Source organism: Phocoena sinus, chromosome 1 (genome assembly GCF_008692025.1).
Source record: "Phocoena sinus isolate mPhoSin1 chromosome 1, mPhoSin1.pri, whole genome shotgun sequence".
Taxonomy (NCBI): Eukaryota; Metazoa; Chordata; class Mammalia; order Artiodactyla; family Phocoenidae; genus Phocoena; species Phocoena sinus.
Window position 1 is genome coordinate 4,307,321 of NC_045763.1, and position 15,462 is coordinate 4,322,782.

At 50.9% G+C, this 15,462-nt stretch overlaps 1 protein-coding gene across 7 annotated transcripts in view; it reads left to right on the plus strand.

Moving 5' to 3' along the window:
• The window catches only part of KCNAB2 (potassium voltage-gated channel subfamily A regulatory beta subunit 2), a 96,782-nt gene that overhangs the window by 22,488 nt on the left and 58,832 nt on the right, over positions 1-15,462 (plus strand). The window contains exon 1 of one of the 7 annotated variants that reach the window (XM_032627601.1): positions 667-884. The exons of 3 other annotated variants lie outside the window; for them this stretch is intronic. The gene's annotated coding sequence lies outside the window, so the exon portion shown is untranslated. Of the gene's footprint in view, positions 1-666; positions 885-8,339; positions 8,483-15,462 lie in introns of those variants that run through there. 3 more of the 7 variants (XM_032627627.1, XM_032627609.1, XM_032627635.1) reach the window with 3 other exon arrangements.

Below are 15,462 nucleotides of genomic sequence, written 5' to 3' on the forward strand. Positions count from 1 at the left end.
CTGCAATCACTTATGAGATGCTCCAGAGCGCCCCAAACCGTTTACTTCTCCCTTCTCTCTCCTCTTTCTTTTCCCCACCGCCCCATCTGTGTCTTAACCCCGCCAGGGGCCCACGGCGGCTACTCCCACTGCAGCCTCAGAGCCCCGTGCCCACCCCACTCCCTGGAACCGTGGGTAAAACCTCCTCCCCAGGGAGGAGGGAGTCCCTCCTCACCCGTCCTCCCAGGCCCCCCCAACACCACGTCATCTGCTTGCACCTGCTATGTCCTGGCGCGGTGGCGGGACTGGGGATGGGACATGAGTGAGGGACACAGCCCTGCCCCGGGCTCACCGTCCAGTTGGGGGGCATCCTAGCAGTGCCCAGCTCAGAGCACAGCTCTGGAATCGGCCCAGCCCTGGGTTCAAATCCTAGCCATAGGCCTGACCTCTGACTCTCAGGGTCATCATCGATGGAGTGGGGGGAGCAGCAGTAACCCCCCCAGGACTGGGGGGACAATCAAATGAGGGGACGTGGGTAAAAGGTGCGTAGCCCAGCCCGGGCACAAAGCCGGCGCCGATAAGCAGGAACTGTAACATCCCCAGAAGTAGCTGGTGGCTGTGTGTCTGTCCCCTCCCCCTCCCCCAGAAAGGGCTCCCCCCGCCCTGCCTGCCCAGGGCGGCCGCTGCACAGTCAGGAGGGCCGGGGTGTCTGGGGCCCTCCTCGGGGCACGCCTGGGACTAGAGGCCACACCCCGTCTCGCCGAGGCCCTGGCTAGCTGAGCATCCCCCGCATTGTTGCTCGCTGCCGCCGGCTTCCTGGTCGGCCCCGTGGTCCTGCGGTGTTCACCTTCCACCTCGTACACACCAGGATGGTCTCGTCTCTGGCTGTTCTGACCCAGGAGCAGGTACCCAGGGCGTTTCGGGGACCCTGTTTCCCAGGATGGGTTTTGTGCTTGAGGGGATGGGACCCCGGCTCCCTCTGCGGGGTTGGGGTGCTCCCCTGACGTCCAGGGTTCATCAGGCCAGCAGCCCCCTAGGCCCTGTGCCCCCGCAGGACTGGCTGCAGCCACCCCTGTAGACGCCCTGCTGGACCCAGGCCGAGCCCACGTGGCTGGCTGGCACAGAGGCTGCAGGCATCCTCCCTGAAGGGGACCGGCAGGCCTCCTGTGACCCAGTGACTGCTGGGTGGCGGGCGAGGGGGGCACAGCGGGTGGCACCCAGAGGAGGCATCTGACACAGCTCTGCCTCCGGGGCTGCTGGCTTCTGCTTTCATTCCTGGGGCAAGGAGCTGCCCGGAGATCGAGAGTGCGGCAGGGCCACCTCTGTCCAGCCTGGGAGGTGAGGGCACAGCTGCCAAGGGGCCCCAGCAGGCTCTTGTAGAGGTTCCTGCCCATCCGCTGTCTCCCGGGAGCCCCCAGCCTGGGTTCCCATCTCTGAGTGCAAAGTAGTTTCACAGGCGGAAGGAGTAAGGGTCCCTGCCTTAAAAACAAAACGAGGACCTCCCTGGCGGTCCAATAGTTAAGAGTCCGCACTTCCAATGGGGGATGAGGGAGAAGTGCATGTTCGGTCCTTGGTTGGGGAGCTAAGATCCCGCGTGCAAGGGGTAGGGTGGCCGAGGACCCCTTGAGTCCCTTCCCCACGCTGCAGTTCTGTCCGGGAAGGGCGGCCCATGGTCACCACGTGGGTGGGGGTGGTGTCGGGGGGTGGGGGTGCTCCCTGATGCCTAAGGGGCTCCCTCCCGGCCTGGAAAAGCCCAGCTTCTTGCTGCTTCCCTCCCCGACCTTGCTGTCCTCTCCACTCTGGGCCCTAGCAGGGTACTGGTGCAGGCTGTGGTCACCGCGGGAGACCAGGGCGGCGCACGGGGAGGAGGCTGTGAGCTTCCCGGGCTGGGACAGGAGAGCTCTAACGTTTGCTGAATGAACGACCGCAGGGAGGCCTGTGGCCTGGGCCCCCGGGGACGATCACGGAGATTCCGGAGCACACGCGGGCTTCTGTTTCCTGAGTCTTGCCCTGACCCGCTGCAGCTCACGTGGTCTGTAGAGCACTGAAGCCCCTCTGGCCAGATTTCGGTGACCACACCCTTCCACCTGTGGTCACCGAGATGCAGACGGAGATGGGGGAGCCGTGGCCAGGGGACGAGGTCCCTCCACCCCGTGAGCCAAGCCTCCGTTCCTCTCAGGGAGGGGAGGTGGTTGTCCCCACGACTGGGGGCCTTCGGCTACTGACACCCGCAGGCCACCCCACCCCCGCCGCCATCACTGTGCGCAGCCCTGACGTAACCAGGAGCCACAGCGAGGCTCCCCTCGATCGGAAGGCGCCTAGCCAGTAGGCGCCTGAGCCATGGTGAGGATCTCGGTGGGCTGTACCAGGGGAAAGGCCTTCCACCGTTGCTCTGGGAGAGTTGGGATTTGATTTTTTTTTTACTGTGGAATCAATTCAATTTGATCAGTCCAGCCACGGCTCTGTGTTGGTTGACTCGTTCGTAATCAGGGAACAGGTGCTTGAAGGTTGCTTTGAAAAGATTGAAACTTCCAGTCTGTGATCTTTATAAGGAATTCTTAATGAGGCATCAGTTAGACGCGTGAACAGACGCCCTGTCGGGCAGCCTTGCCGTGGGCTCTGTGGCTGGTCCAGATGTTTCCACCGTGGTCTGACCACGTGAGGTCCGTGCTTTTTAGTGTTGGGCTGGGGAGGGGTCCCCATGCCACTCGTCCCGCCGGCTCAGGCCTCAGGAGTTTAGAGGAGAGACTGAGGTTCTCACTGGCCAAGAGCAGCAGGGCGGGGCGGGGGGGGGCGGTCCTGGCCGTGACCCCCAGCCCCCAGTAACGATTGCACCGTCCTCCCCGCCCCCAGCTCCATCTGAATCTGAGCGAGTTCTGGGTGGTGCTGTTTGGGAATGTGAGTGTTGGCCTCCAGCCCCTTCCGGCAATTGGGCCTCTCTGTTTGCCCTCCAAGATGACTCCACAGGCAGAACGGACACCCCGAGTGCACGCAGGTTCAGCAGCTCTCGCTCTTTGCCACCCACCTTGCTCACAGGAGAAGAGTTGGCTCCTGTCTCGGAGCTCCTGGCCTCTGGGAGAGAGTGGAAGGGGGTGTTACACAAGCGCCCTTCAGGATATGTGTGGTTTTGAGCAGTTACACCTCTTCCTGTCTCTTCTTGAGGCACCCGGTGGCCGCCGTGGCTCCCACAGGCTTTGGGCCCATAAAGGGCAGTGGTTTCATGCCGTGTCACAGTCAGAGCCATACCTCAGGGCTTTGGTAGAAGGGATTTACGGGGTTTGAGCAGCAACATGCAAAGTAATATCAGTTTGAGAAGCGGCAGCTTAGGTCCTAGCCCTGGTTCCTGAAGCTTCCGGGGAGATCACCCAACGCCCTTCACACGCCTGTCACACCCACGTGCCGTAAGCCTCTCCTCCCTGGTCCCTCAGTCAGAGCTCACGGAGCATCGGCCATGTGCCTGGCGCTGCTGGGACACGTCAGTGAGCAGAAGAGGCAAAGCCCCTGCCCTGGAGGAGCCGACATCCCTGTGGTCTCAGGACAAGTGGGGACGGGGTAAAGGTGAGGAACAGTCCATAACTGGGGTCACAGCAGAGTGACCTTCAAGATGGTGTCCGGCGGCCCCGCCTCTTGGTCCTCACCCACTCCATCGTATTAGGGTTGGTCTTTGTGACCAATAAACAAATCTCCTGAGCCTCAGTCAAGAAAGACACGGCAGCTTCTCTCTCTCCATCCCTTACTCTGGGGGAAGCAAACTGCCTCGGCCTGAGAGATCCAAGAAGTACAGAACTGAGGCCCACTGCGTACAGCCTTGTGCAGGAGACACCTAAGAAGAGGAGCCTTCAGGGGAATTCCCTGGCAGCCCAGTGGCTAGTACTCCACGGTCTCACTGCCCAGGTCCTGAGTTCAATCCCTGGTTGGGGAACTAAGATCCCACAAGACGCACGGTGCAGCAAAAAGCAAAGACAAGAAGCATTGAGATGAGATGGTGGCCTCAGCTGACATCCTGCCCACAGCCTCAGGACAGACCCTGAGCCAGACCACCCAGCCAAGTCAGTCCCGGATTCCTGACTCCAAAACTGTGTGAGTAATATCTGTTGCTGTAAGTCGCCAACCCTTGTCAGGTGGCGGCAGACGACTCATACAGTCTCATTGTTCCTAAGACCTCAGCGATCTAGGGCCAAGCCTTCGGGAAGCTTTGAGCTTCCAGGATGATCCAGAATGAGGATGCAGCCCCAGAGGGCCCCCCGTGACAGCGAGTCACACCTGTGCGTGGCTGGCCACCTCCGTAAGCGATGAGCCTTTTTCTGGGGAGCTGGAGAAGATGAGAAGACTTCTGAGAGCAGGGGAGAGAGGCAGCATGGGAAAAGGAGAGGTTGCAGTGAGTCTCAGGACCCTGAAGAGTGATTTTCTGGAAGGCAGGACCACTGCCTGGGAGCAGGCTGCCTCTGGGGCAGGTGCTTCTGTGCAAGAGTGACCTCACCTGCCTTTGGCCCGCGGTGCAAACGTTCAGGAAGGAGTTGTGATCGCGGACTTTCTGAGAGGCACTCCCAGGCCTCGGGCAGCACCTTCCCTCCTCCAGCGCCAGGCACGAGCGGATTCCAGCCTTCGTGTCCGTCACCGCACACCCCCACCTGGTAGCACATCAGCTCCTCCGGGACTCCTGTTACCCTCCCATTTCACAGGTGGAGAAACTGACACTTCGGCAGGTTGGGAGATTTGCCCAACGTCAGACACCAATAAATGGCAGAGTTACGATGCAAACCAAGGGCTAGATCTGAACCCCAACTGGACCTCACCTCCCTCCCCACCACCTGGAGTGGTCTCCTGGGTCACCCAAAGAGGGGGGAATTGTGTCATCCACCAAGCCCCAGAAGAAGATGGAAACGGGTGTCGACCCGGCAAGGTTTCGATTTAGAAACAGTTACCCTCTCCGGAGCTCAAAGGGCTATAGCTTCACATGAAGAAGTCTCACCGCGTGAAGGTTCCCATCACCCGAGTTTTGTGCTCCAGCATCTACGGTAAAGAGACAGCTGTGGCATCCTTTTCCAGTAACTGGAAGTAGCTCCCGGCCTCCCGCTGGAGTTATAATTTAATGTAACGAGAATGACCCTGAATATTAAAACACAGCAGAACGGCTCCCAGCAGTGCTAGAGTTAAAACTCCATTCACCTTCTGTGCAACAGTCCTGGTGGCAGGCCACAGAGAGTTTCGTTTGTCTGCATTTGTGGGTCTGCTGGCTCCACGTCGCAGGTCGATGGGTGATGCCCGGTCCAGGCCAGGTGGCTCTTGCATGTGAGCTCGGCCTCTTCGGACCAGCGGGGGGGCTGTGTCTGGAGCAGGTTCATCCGTGATGATGGCAGGGGCTCCAGGGCAAGTCTCCTGTGGGTGGAGCTGGCATATCGTCATTCTGCTCGCTCCCCATTGGCCCAAGAGTGTGTGTGTGTGTGCGTGTGGAGGCGGGGTGGGTGTTGTATGCATGTGTGCATGTTGGGAGGAGGTGGCAGAGTCACTCAGCAAAGGACATGGATACGGAAGGAGCCAGGAATGGGGACCGATGATTCAATCTCCTAGACCCTCATACCCTCCTTCTATGCAAACCAGATGGCAGCTCACCAACCAGCACATCTGAGGAGCCAGAACAGGTGGTCCCCCAAGCAGGCGCACTCAGAAAGCATCTCCTATTATTGTGTGTCTCTGGACTCGTGGGCTCGGTCTGACTTTTCTTTGTGGTTTCTTTGCTTAGCTGTGAATTCCTTTCCTTCTCTCGCCTGGATGCACTGAATCCTTCCCATCTCGTGCAAGTAGCTCTCATCAACTCTGAGAGGCTACAGATTCCATCTTTAATGCTGAGGCTGAAGGGATCAGAGAAAGAGGGAGAAAGAGGGAGAGGAAGAGAGAGAGCGCCACTTGCAGCTCCGAATTGGACGCCCCCAGGCACATTGGCCCCCAGAATAATATAATCATTTATTCTTAGCTCCAACAGAGAAATTGCGGCTCATGTAGGCCAGGCCCCCATTTTGCAGATGAGAAGACTGAGGCTTAAAGAGAGAGAGAGCGAGCTCGTGTGTCCTGGTCAAGGGCGCCTCACCGTGGTCTGCTGTGACCCTGGACGTTTTGCACAGTGCATCTGGTTTATTCTGGGGCTTTCCCTCTGTGTGTATAAATGTGCTTGTCCATGTTTAAAATCATGTCATGGGTCCACTTTTCCAGAAGACCGCCAGCCCGAGTCTCAGGGCCAATCCCAGGCCCCAGAGTCACATAGAGGCCCCGTGGGGCCTTTGGTCAGTCCCTGAGAGTCTGAGCATCAGGGCCTGGCCGGGGCTGCAGCTCTGATGACAGCCTAAGACTCCAGGAATCCGTTCTTGTGTTTTCTTCCCATTTAAACTCGGCCTCCTGCCCTCTCGCGTCCTCTGCCCTCAGAGCCCTAACAGGCTGCATAGTGACCTTTCTGGGAAAACTAAAGTGGAGAAAACACAGTGAGAGGTTGCAGGGGAACTGCATTCTCACACAGCCTCAAAGAGCCCTCCCTGCGGTTCCTGGTTAATTATGAAGGAATTAGTTCTCCGTGCCACGGCGGAAGCTGCCTTAACCAAGTGGCAGGCCCTGGCTTTGCCCGTCACGGACAAACGCGCGTGTGCATCCTGGTTGGATGCACCAGAAGGACACACCTCGCCAAAAAGGTTTAGCCAGATCTAATCATCCGGCTGCAATCAGACAAATGCAAAATGTGGGACAAGTCAGCAGGACTAATGGCCTGAGCTTTTCAAAAAAAAACCCAATGCCACGAAAAACAAAAATGAAAAAATGGTAGGGGGGTGGGGTGCTGGATTAGGAGATTAGTTGAGGGGTGCTGGGTTAAGTGAACCTTGAGCGGATTCTGGTGTGTTTTTTTTAAGCTATAGAATCTATTTTTGGAATGCGTTCTGGATTTCTTTAAACTGTAGACTATCTTTTTGGAATCAATGGGAAAATTTTAATCTCTATTTTATTTCTTCTCCAGTCTTTATTGTTTCCTTCCTTCTGCTGACTTTAGGTTTTGTTTGTTCTTCTTTTTCTTTCTTTCTTTTTAAAATTTATTTATTTATTTATTTGGTTGCGTCGGGTCTTACTTGCGGCAGGCGGGCTCCTTCGTTGCGGCTCATGGGCTCCTTACTTGCGACATGCGAACTCTTAGTTGCGACATGCATGTGGGATCTAGTTCCCTGATCAGGGATCGAATCCGGGCCCCCTGCATTGGGAGTGCAGAGTCTTAACCACAGCGCCTCCAGGGAAGCCCCTGTTCTTCTTATTCTAATTCTTTTAGGTGGTAGCCTGGATTGTTTATTTGAGGTTTTTCTTGTTTTGGGAGGAAGGCGGAAATTTTTAATATAGGCTATATATCAGGTGGTACTGAATTAATTGCCTTAGATATGATCATGGTGTTGGAGTTATGTAAGGTAGAGTTCTTACTCTCAGAAAATGCTTGCTGCAGTATTGAGGTGTGAAGTGCATGAGATCGCAACTGTCAAATGTTTCAGAAAAAAAAGTGTGTGCGAGAGGGAGGGGGAAGAGGTGAAGGGGAGAGGGGGAGGGAGGAGAGGCAATGCAAGCAAATGAGGCAAATGCAGATTATCAGTGAGTAGGATGAAGGGTGTATAGGGGCTCGTTGCTATTCCGGTGTTTTACAATTTTTCTGATGTTTTAAAGTTTTAAAAATAATAAGTTGGAGAGAAGACAGTGTCCACAGATGGAGCCTTTTAGGTCCCCTGTCATCACTCAGCTCAGCCTGCAAAGGGTGAGAGCTGGTATTGACTCAACGTCTTTCCTCTTGGGCTCAGAGCGTATCTTCTCTTTGCTCCCATGAGAAACTATGAACGGGCCTTTGTGAGCGCTCCATGCTTATGTCTCCAAGTATAAACCGGGGTGGTTTGCTCCGGGTCACACGCAGACCAGCTGGGCGTGCAGGAGACGGGAGGGACCCAGCCTTCGGACTCCCAGCTTGGACCCCGAGCCACACCCTCTCAGCCGCCCCTCCCGTCCCTCGTCCCTCTGGAGCCTGGCATGTTGCCACATGGTTTCTGAACAGTCCCGGGTGGAGGTGGGGTGGGCAGCTCTGCCAGCCTTCCTCCCCCAGGGGTGGAGGAGCCCAGCGCAGGCTGGGAGTCACAGCATCCCCACTGGGACATCAGCTCCTTGGGGATTGGCTGCCAGACAGATGCAGTGGCTCCTGATTGGAGAGCGGCAGCTTCAGGGCAAGAAGGTGGGCTCTGGGCACGTTGGCTGTGCCCCTGGACTGTGTCCTGAATGCTCAGTAGGGGGCTTGGGGAAACCTCACCAATCCTCTTCCCCGCCCTGAGGTGGCAAAGGTGCCTACCCCCCAGGAGGAATGAGACCGAAGCACTGCTCGTGGCCTGAAGTTCTTTTCCGCGTGAAGTGGGCATCAGAGCGTGGCCAGTGCCCGGCTGTGGGCGGAGGAGCTGACTGCTGACCCTGAAGGACCTGAGCTTCCAGAGTCCGGGCTAGGGTGAGGAGTGGGACAGGTGACCTCCCTGGGGATGCCTCCCAAAGGGTGGCCAGTGGCACCTGTAACTGCCGTGAACACCCCCGCTGGACAGAGCGGGCATTGCACCCTCAGGAAGGCTGCCCTGTCCCCACCCCTGCCACCTCGTGCAAGCCAAGTCCCCAGGCCCTCCCCCTACCACAGGCGTGCCAGGCATAGCTGTGAGCACAGCCGACAGAACTCCCTGCATCCATGGAGCTGGCATCTTGGGGTCACAAATGAGACAATAGGTGAAATATAAGGTGTGTTAGAAGGTGACACGTACCAGGGGAGGGACCAGGGGAGTGTAGGGAAGACAGGTCTGCAATTTGAGATAAAGTGTCCAGAGAAGACTCGCTGAGAATGTGACCTTTGTATTAAGAGGTGAAGGTCAGGGGTCCCTCTGGCGGGTCAGGGGTCAGAGAGCTCAGGCAGAAGGAAGGGCAGGTGCAAAAGCCCTGAGGTTGGAGTGTCTGCTTGGTTCACGGGACCCCACAGAGCCCGCATCTGGGGCGGAGTGAGCGGGGCGGGGTGGGGGGTGGGGGACGGGGATGAGGTCAGAGAGGTCGTGGCTCAGGTGGGGCCGGGCTGAGGCCGCTGTTGAGATTTGGGCTTTCACTCTGGGTAGAATGGGAAACCATTGGAAAGTTTGAGCAAAGTAACAACATGATCTGATTTATGTTCCGGAAGTTTCTCTCTGGCTCCTGGTCAAGGTGGAAGCCAGGAGACCTGTCAGAAAGCTGTCGTGGGGACTAAGAGAGGGAAGGTGGCAGCCGGGCCAGGGAGGAGGAGGCAGAGGTCACCGCAAGAAGCGTGGGACTTGGGCTTCCCCGGTGGCGCAGTGGTTGAGAGTCCGCCTGCCGATCCAGGGGACACGGGTTCGTGCCCCGGTCCAGGAAGATCCCACATGCTGTGGAGCGGCTGGGCCCGTGAGCCATGGCCGCTGAGCCTGCGCGTCCGGAGCCTGTGCTCCTCAACGGGAGAGGCCACAACAGTGAGAGGCCCGCGTACCGCAAAAAAAAAAAAAAAAAAAAAAAAAAAGAAGCGTGGGACTCTGGTGGCTTCTGAAGATGGCCTCATGACGGGGTGGCTGTGGAAGAACAGGGCTGCAGTGGGAGTTGTCGACTTAAAACAATGCACAACGTGAGAGTGAGAGTTAAGTTTTATTTGGGGCAACAGGAGGACTGTGGCCCGGGGGGACGGCGTTTCAGATAGCTCTGAGAAACTGCACCAAAGAGGTCAGGGGAAGGTCAGTATGTATGTGATTTTGGCAAAGGGGGAGTCCATGCAATCAAGCACATATTTTTTCCAGAAGGTTTCTGTTAGTCATGAGGAACAATCGTCACCATGAAGGATTTTAGTGTTTTTCTAGATATGAGGAAATACAAAAATTAGGCTCACTAAATCTTCTCCTGAAAATATTTAACTATCTGAAGCCCTGTTCTGCCAGTTTTTCTCAGAGCACCGAGCGCCTCATTGCTGCTCTCCACCCTGAACTCCTTTCAGGGGATGTTGAAAGTCAGCAGCTACAGCAGCACATGATTTAATCCTTGTAGAGGGAGATGGTAAGGGCCCGTGGCAAGTGCCAATTTGTAGTTGACAGGGTAGTCAGGAGCTTCGTGTTAGACGTATGGCCCCAAGGCGCTTGTTTCACGTCCTTGTAGAGATGCCTAGCGGACAGTCGGATACACGCATCTGCGGTCCAGGGGAGAGATGGGGGCTGGAGATACAATCGTGGGGTCTGCAGCGTAGCAATGGAGGTCAGAGCCAGAAGACTGGTGGAAACCTGAGGAACCTCGTGTAGCAGCAGGGAGGTCACGGCGACCTTGGCAATGGTAGCTTCCTCAGAGGCATGAGGGCAGAAGGGAGGGGAATTACAGACAAGAGGACATTTCCTGTGATGGAAGGAGAGAAGTAGGACAAGAGTGGGGAAGGAAGTGGGTCCAAGAAATTATGCTTGTTGTTTTTGAAAACTGCAGAAGTAGTTTGGGTTTTTTTTTTTTTTTTTTGGTACGTGGGCCTCTCACTGTTGTGGCCTCTCCCGTCGTGGAGCACAGGCTCCGGACGCGCAGCCTCAGCGGGCATGGCTCACGGGCCCAGCCGCTCCGCGGCGTGTGGGATCTTCCCGGACCGGGGCACGAACCCGCGTCCCCTGCCTCGGCAGGCAGACTCTCAACCGCTGCGCCACCAGGGAAGCCCTTTAGTTATCTATTTTATGCATATTAGTGTACATATGTCAATCCCAATCTCCCAATTCATCCCCCCCGACTTCCCACCTTGGTGTCCATACGTTTGTCCTCTACATCTGTGTCTCTATTTCTGCCCAGCAAACCAGTTCATCTGTACCATTTTTCTAGGTTCCACATATATGCATTAATATGCGATATTTGTTTTTCTCTTTCTGACTTACTTCACTCTGTATGACAGTCTCTAGGTCCACCCACGTCTCTACAAGTGACCCAATTTCGTTCCTTTTTATGGCTGAGTAATATTCCGTTGTATATATGTATCACATCTTCTTTATCCATTCATCTGTCGATGGGCATTTAGGTTGCTTCCATGTCCTGGCTATTGTAAATAGTGCTGCAATGAACATTAGGGTGCATGTGTCTTTTTGAATTATGGTTTTCTCAGGGTATATGTCCAGTAGTGGGATTGCTGGGTCATATGGTAATTCTATTTTTATTTTTTTAAGGAACCTCCATACTGTTCTCCTTAATGGCTCTATCAATTTACATTCCCACCAACGGTGCAAGAGGGTTCTCTTTTCTCCACACCCTCTCCAGCATTTATTGTTTGTAATTTTATGATGATGCCCAGCTAACCAGTGTGAGGTGATGATACCTCATTGTAATTTTGATTTGCATTTCTCTAGTAATTAGTGATGTTGAGCAGCTTTTCATGTGCCTCTTGGCCATCTGTCTATTTAGGTCTTCTGCCCATTTTCTGATTGGGTTGTTTGTTTTTTTGATATTGAGCTGCATGAGCTATTCATATATTTTGGAGATAAATCATTTGTCTGTTGATTCGCTTGCAAATATTTTCTCCCATTCTGAGGGTTGTCTTTTTGTCCTGTTTATCGTTTTCTTGGCTGTGCAAAAGCTTTTAAGTTTCATTAGGTCCCATCTGTTTATTTTTGTTTTTATTTCTGTTACTCTAGGAGGTGGGTCAAAAAAGATCTTGCTGCAATTTGTGTCAAAGGGTGTTCTTCCTATGTTTTCCTCTAAGAGTTTTATAGTGCCTGGTCTTACATTTAGGTCTGTAATCCATTTTGGGTTTATCTTTGTGTATGGTGTTACGGAGTGTTCTAATTTCATTCTTTTACATGCAGCTGTCCCTTTTTCCCAGCATCACTCATTGAAGAGACTGTCTTTTCTCCATTGTATATCCTTTCTTCCATTGTCATAGATGAGTTGACCATAGGTGCCTGTGTTTATCTCTGGGTTTTCTATCCTGTTCCATTGATCTATATTTCTGTTTTTGTGCCAGTACCATACTGTCTTGATTACTGTAGCTTTCTAGTATAGTCTGAAGTCAGGGAGTCTGATTCCTCCAGCTCCATTTTTTTTTCCTTCAAGATTGCTTTGGCTAATTGGTGCCTTTTGTGTCTCCATACAAATTATAAGATTTTTTTGTTCTAGTTCTGTAAAAAATGCCATTGCTAATTTGATAGGGATTGCACTGAATCTGTAGATTGCTTTGGGTAGTATAGTCATTTTCACAGTATTGATTCTTCCAATCCAAGAGCATGGTATATCTCTCCATCTGTTTGTGTCATCTTTGATTTCTTTCATTAGTGTTTTATAGTTTTCTGAGTACAGATCTTTTACCTCCTTAGGTAGGTTTATTCCTAGGTATTTTATTCTTTTTGTTGCAATGGTGAATAGGATTGTTTCCTTAATTTACCTTCTGATCTTTCATTGTTAGTGTATAGGAATGCAAGAGATTTCTGTGCATTAATTTTGTATCCTGCTACTCTACCAAATTCATTGATTAGCTCTAGTAGTTTTCTGGTGGCACCTTTAGGATTTTCTATGTATAGTATCATGTCATCTGCAAACAGTGACAGTTTTACTTCCTCTTTTCCAATTTGGATTCCTTTTATTTCTTTTTCTCCTCTGTCTGCTGTGGCTAAAACTTCCAAAACTATGTTGAATAATAGTGGTGAGGGTGGCCAACCTTGTCTTGTTCCTGATCTTAGAAGAAATGGTTTCAGTTTTTCACCATTGAGAATGACGTTGGCTGTGGGTTTGTCATATATGGGCTTTATTATGTTGAGGTAGGTTCCCTCTATGCCTACTTTCTGGAGAGTTTTTTTATCATAAATGGTGTTGAATTTTGTTGAAAGCTTTTTCTGCCTTATTGAGATGATCATATGGTTTTTAATCCTTCAATTTGTTAATATGGTGTATCACATTCATTGATTTGCGTATATTGAAGAATCCTTGCATTCCTGGGGTAAACCCCACTTGACCGTGGTGTATGATCCTGTAATGTGCTGTTGGATTCTGTTTGCTAGTATTTTGTTAAGGATTTTTCATCTCTGTTCATCAGTCATATTGGCCTGTAGTTTTCATTCTTTGTGACATCCTTGTCTGGTTTTGGTATCAGGGTGATGGTGGCCTCGTAGAATGAGTTTGGGAGTGTTCCTCCCTCTGCTATATTTTGGAAGAGTTCGAGAAGGATAGGTGTTAGCTCTTCTCTAAATGTTTGATAGAATTTGCCTGTGAAGCCATCTGGTCCTTGTCTTTTGTTTGTTGGAAGATTTTTAATCACAGTTTCAATTTCATGACTAGTGATTGGTCTGTTTATATTTTCTATTTTTTCCAGGTTCAGTCTTGGAAGGTTGTGTTTTTCTAAGAATTTGTCCATTTCTTCCAGGTTGTCCATTTTATTGGCATATAGTTGCTTGTAGTAATCTCTCATGATCCTTTGTATTTCTGCTGTGTCAGTTGCTACTTCTCCTTTTTCATTTCTAATTCTGTTGATTTGAGTCTTCTCCCTTTTTTTCTTGATAAGTCTGGCTAATGGTTTATCAATTTTGTTTTTCTTCTCAAAGAACCAGCTTTTACTTTTATTGATCTTTGCTATTGTTTCCTTCATTTCTTTTTCATTTATTTCTGATCTGATCTTTATAATTTCTTTCCTTCTGCTAACTTTGGGGTTTTTTCATTCTTCTTTCCCTAATTGCTTTAGGTGTAAGGTTAGGCTGTTTATTTGAGATTTTTCTTGTTTCCTGAGGTAGGATTGTATTGCTATAAACTTCCCTCTTGAACTGCTTTTGCTGCATCCCACAGGTTTTGGGTCTTCGTGTTTTCATTGTCATTTGTTTCTAGGTATTTTTTGATTTTCTCTTTGATTTCTTCAGTGATCTCTTGGTTATTTAGTAGCTTATTGTTTAGCCTCCATCTGTTTGTATTGTTTACAGTTTATTTCCTGTAATTGATATCTAGTCTCATAGCATTGTGGTCAGAAAAGGTACTTGATACAATTTCAATTTTCTTAAATTTACCAAGGCTTGATTTGTGACCCAAGGTATGGTCTATACTGGAGAATGTTCCATGAGCACTTGAGAAGAAAGTGTATTCTGTTGTTTTTAGATGGAATGTCCTATAAATATCAATTAAGTCCATCTTGTTTAATGTGTCATTTAAAGCTTGTGTTTCCTTATTTATTTTCATTTTGGACAATCTGTCCATTGGTGAAAGTGAGGTGTTAAAGTCCCCTACTATGATTGTGTTACTGTCGATTTTGCCTTTTATGACTGTTAGCATTTGCCTTAAGTATTGAGGTGCTCCTATATTGGGTGCATAAATATTTACAATTGTTATATCTTCTTCTTGGATTGATCCCTTGATCATTATGTAGTGTCCTTCTTGGTTTTTTGTAATAGTCTTTATTTTAAAGTCTATTTTGTCTGATATGAGAATTGCTACTGCAGCTTTCTTTTTTTTTTAAATAAATTTATTTATTTATTTATTTATTTTTGGCTGCATTGGGTCTTTGTTGCTTTGTGCTGACTTTCTCTAGTTGCGGCGAGTAGGGGCTTCTCTTCATTGCGGTGCGTGGGCTTCTCGTTGCAGTGGCTTCTCTTGTGCAGTGCAGGCTCTAGGTGTGCAGGCTTCAGTAGTTGTGGCACGTGGGCTCAGTAGTTGTGGCTTGCGGGCTCAATAGTTGTGGCTCGTGGGCTCAGTAGTTGTGGCACACAGTCTGCTCCACGTCATGTGGGATCTTCCTGGACCAGGGCTTGAACCCCTGTCCCCTGCATTGGCAGGCGGATTCTTAACCATTACACCACCAGGGAAGCCCTTCCAGCTTTCTTTTGATTTCCATTTGCATGGAGTATCTTTTTCCATCCCCTGACTTTCAGTCTGTATGTGTCCCTAGGTCTGAAGTGGGTCTCTTGTAGACAGCATATGTATGGGTCTTGTTTTTGTATCCATTCAGCCAGTCTGTGTCTTTTGCTTGGAGCATTTAATCCATTTACATTTAAGGTAATTATCAATATGTATGTTCCTATTACCATTATCTTAATTGTTTTGGGTTTGTTTTTGTAGGTCCTTTTCTTCTCTTGTGTTTCCCACTTAGAGAAGTTCCTTAAGCATTTGTTGTAAAGCTGGTTTGGTGGTGCTGAATTCTCTTAACTTTTGCTTGTCTGTAAAACTTTTGATTTCTCTGTCGAATATGAATGAGATCTTGCTGGGTAGAGTATTCTTGGTTGTAGGTTCTTCCCTTTCATCACTTTAAATATATCATGCCACTCCCTTCTGGCTTGCAGAGTTTCTGCTGAGAAATCAGCTGTTAAGCTTATGGGAGTTCCCTTGTATGTTTTTGTCGTTTTTCCCTTGTTGCTTTTAGTAATTTTTCTTTGTCTTTAATTTTTGTCAGTTTGATTACTATGTCTCTCAGTGTGTTTCTCCTTGGGTTTATCCTGCCTGGGACTCTCTGTGCTTCCTGGACTTGGG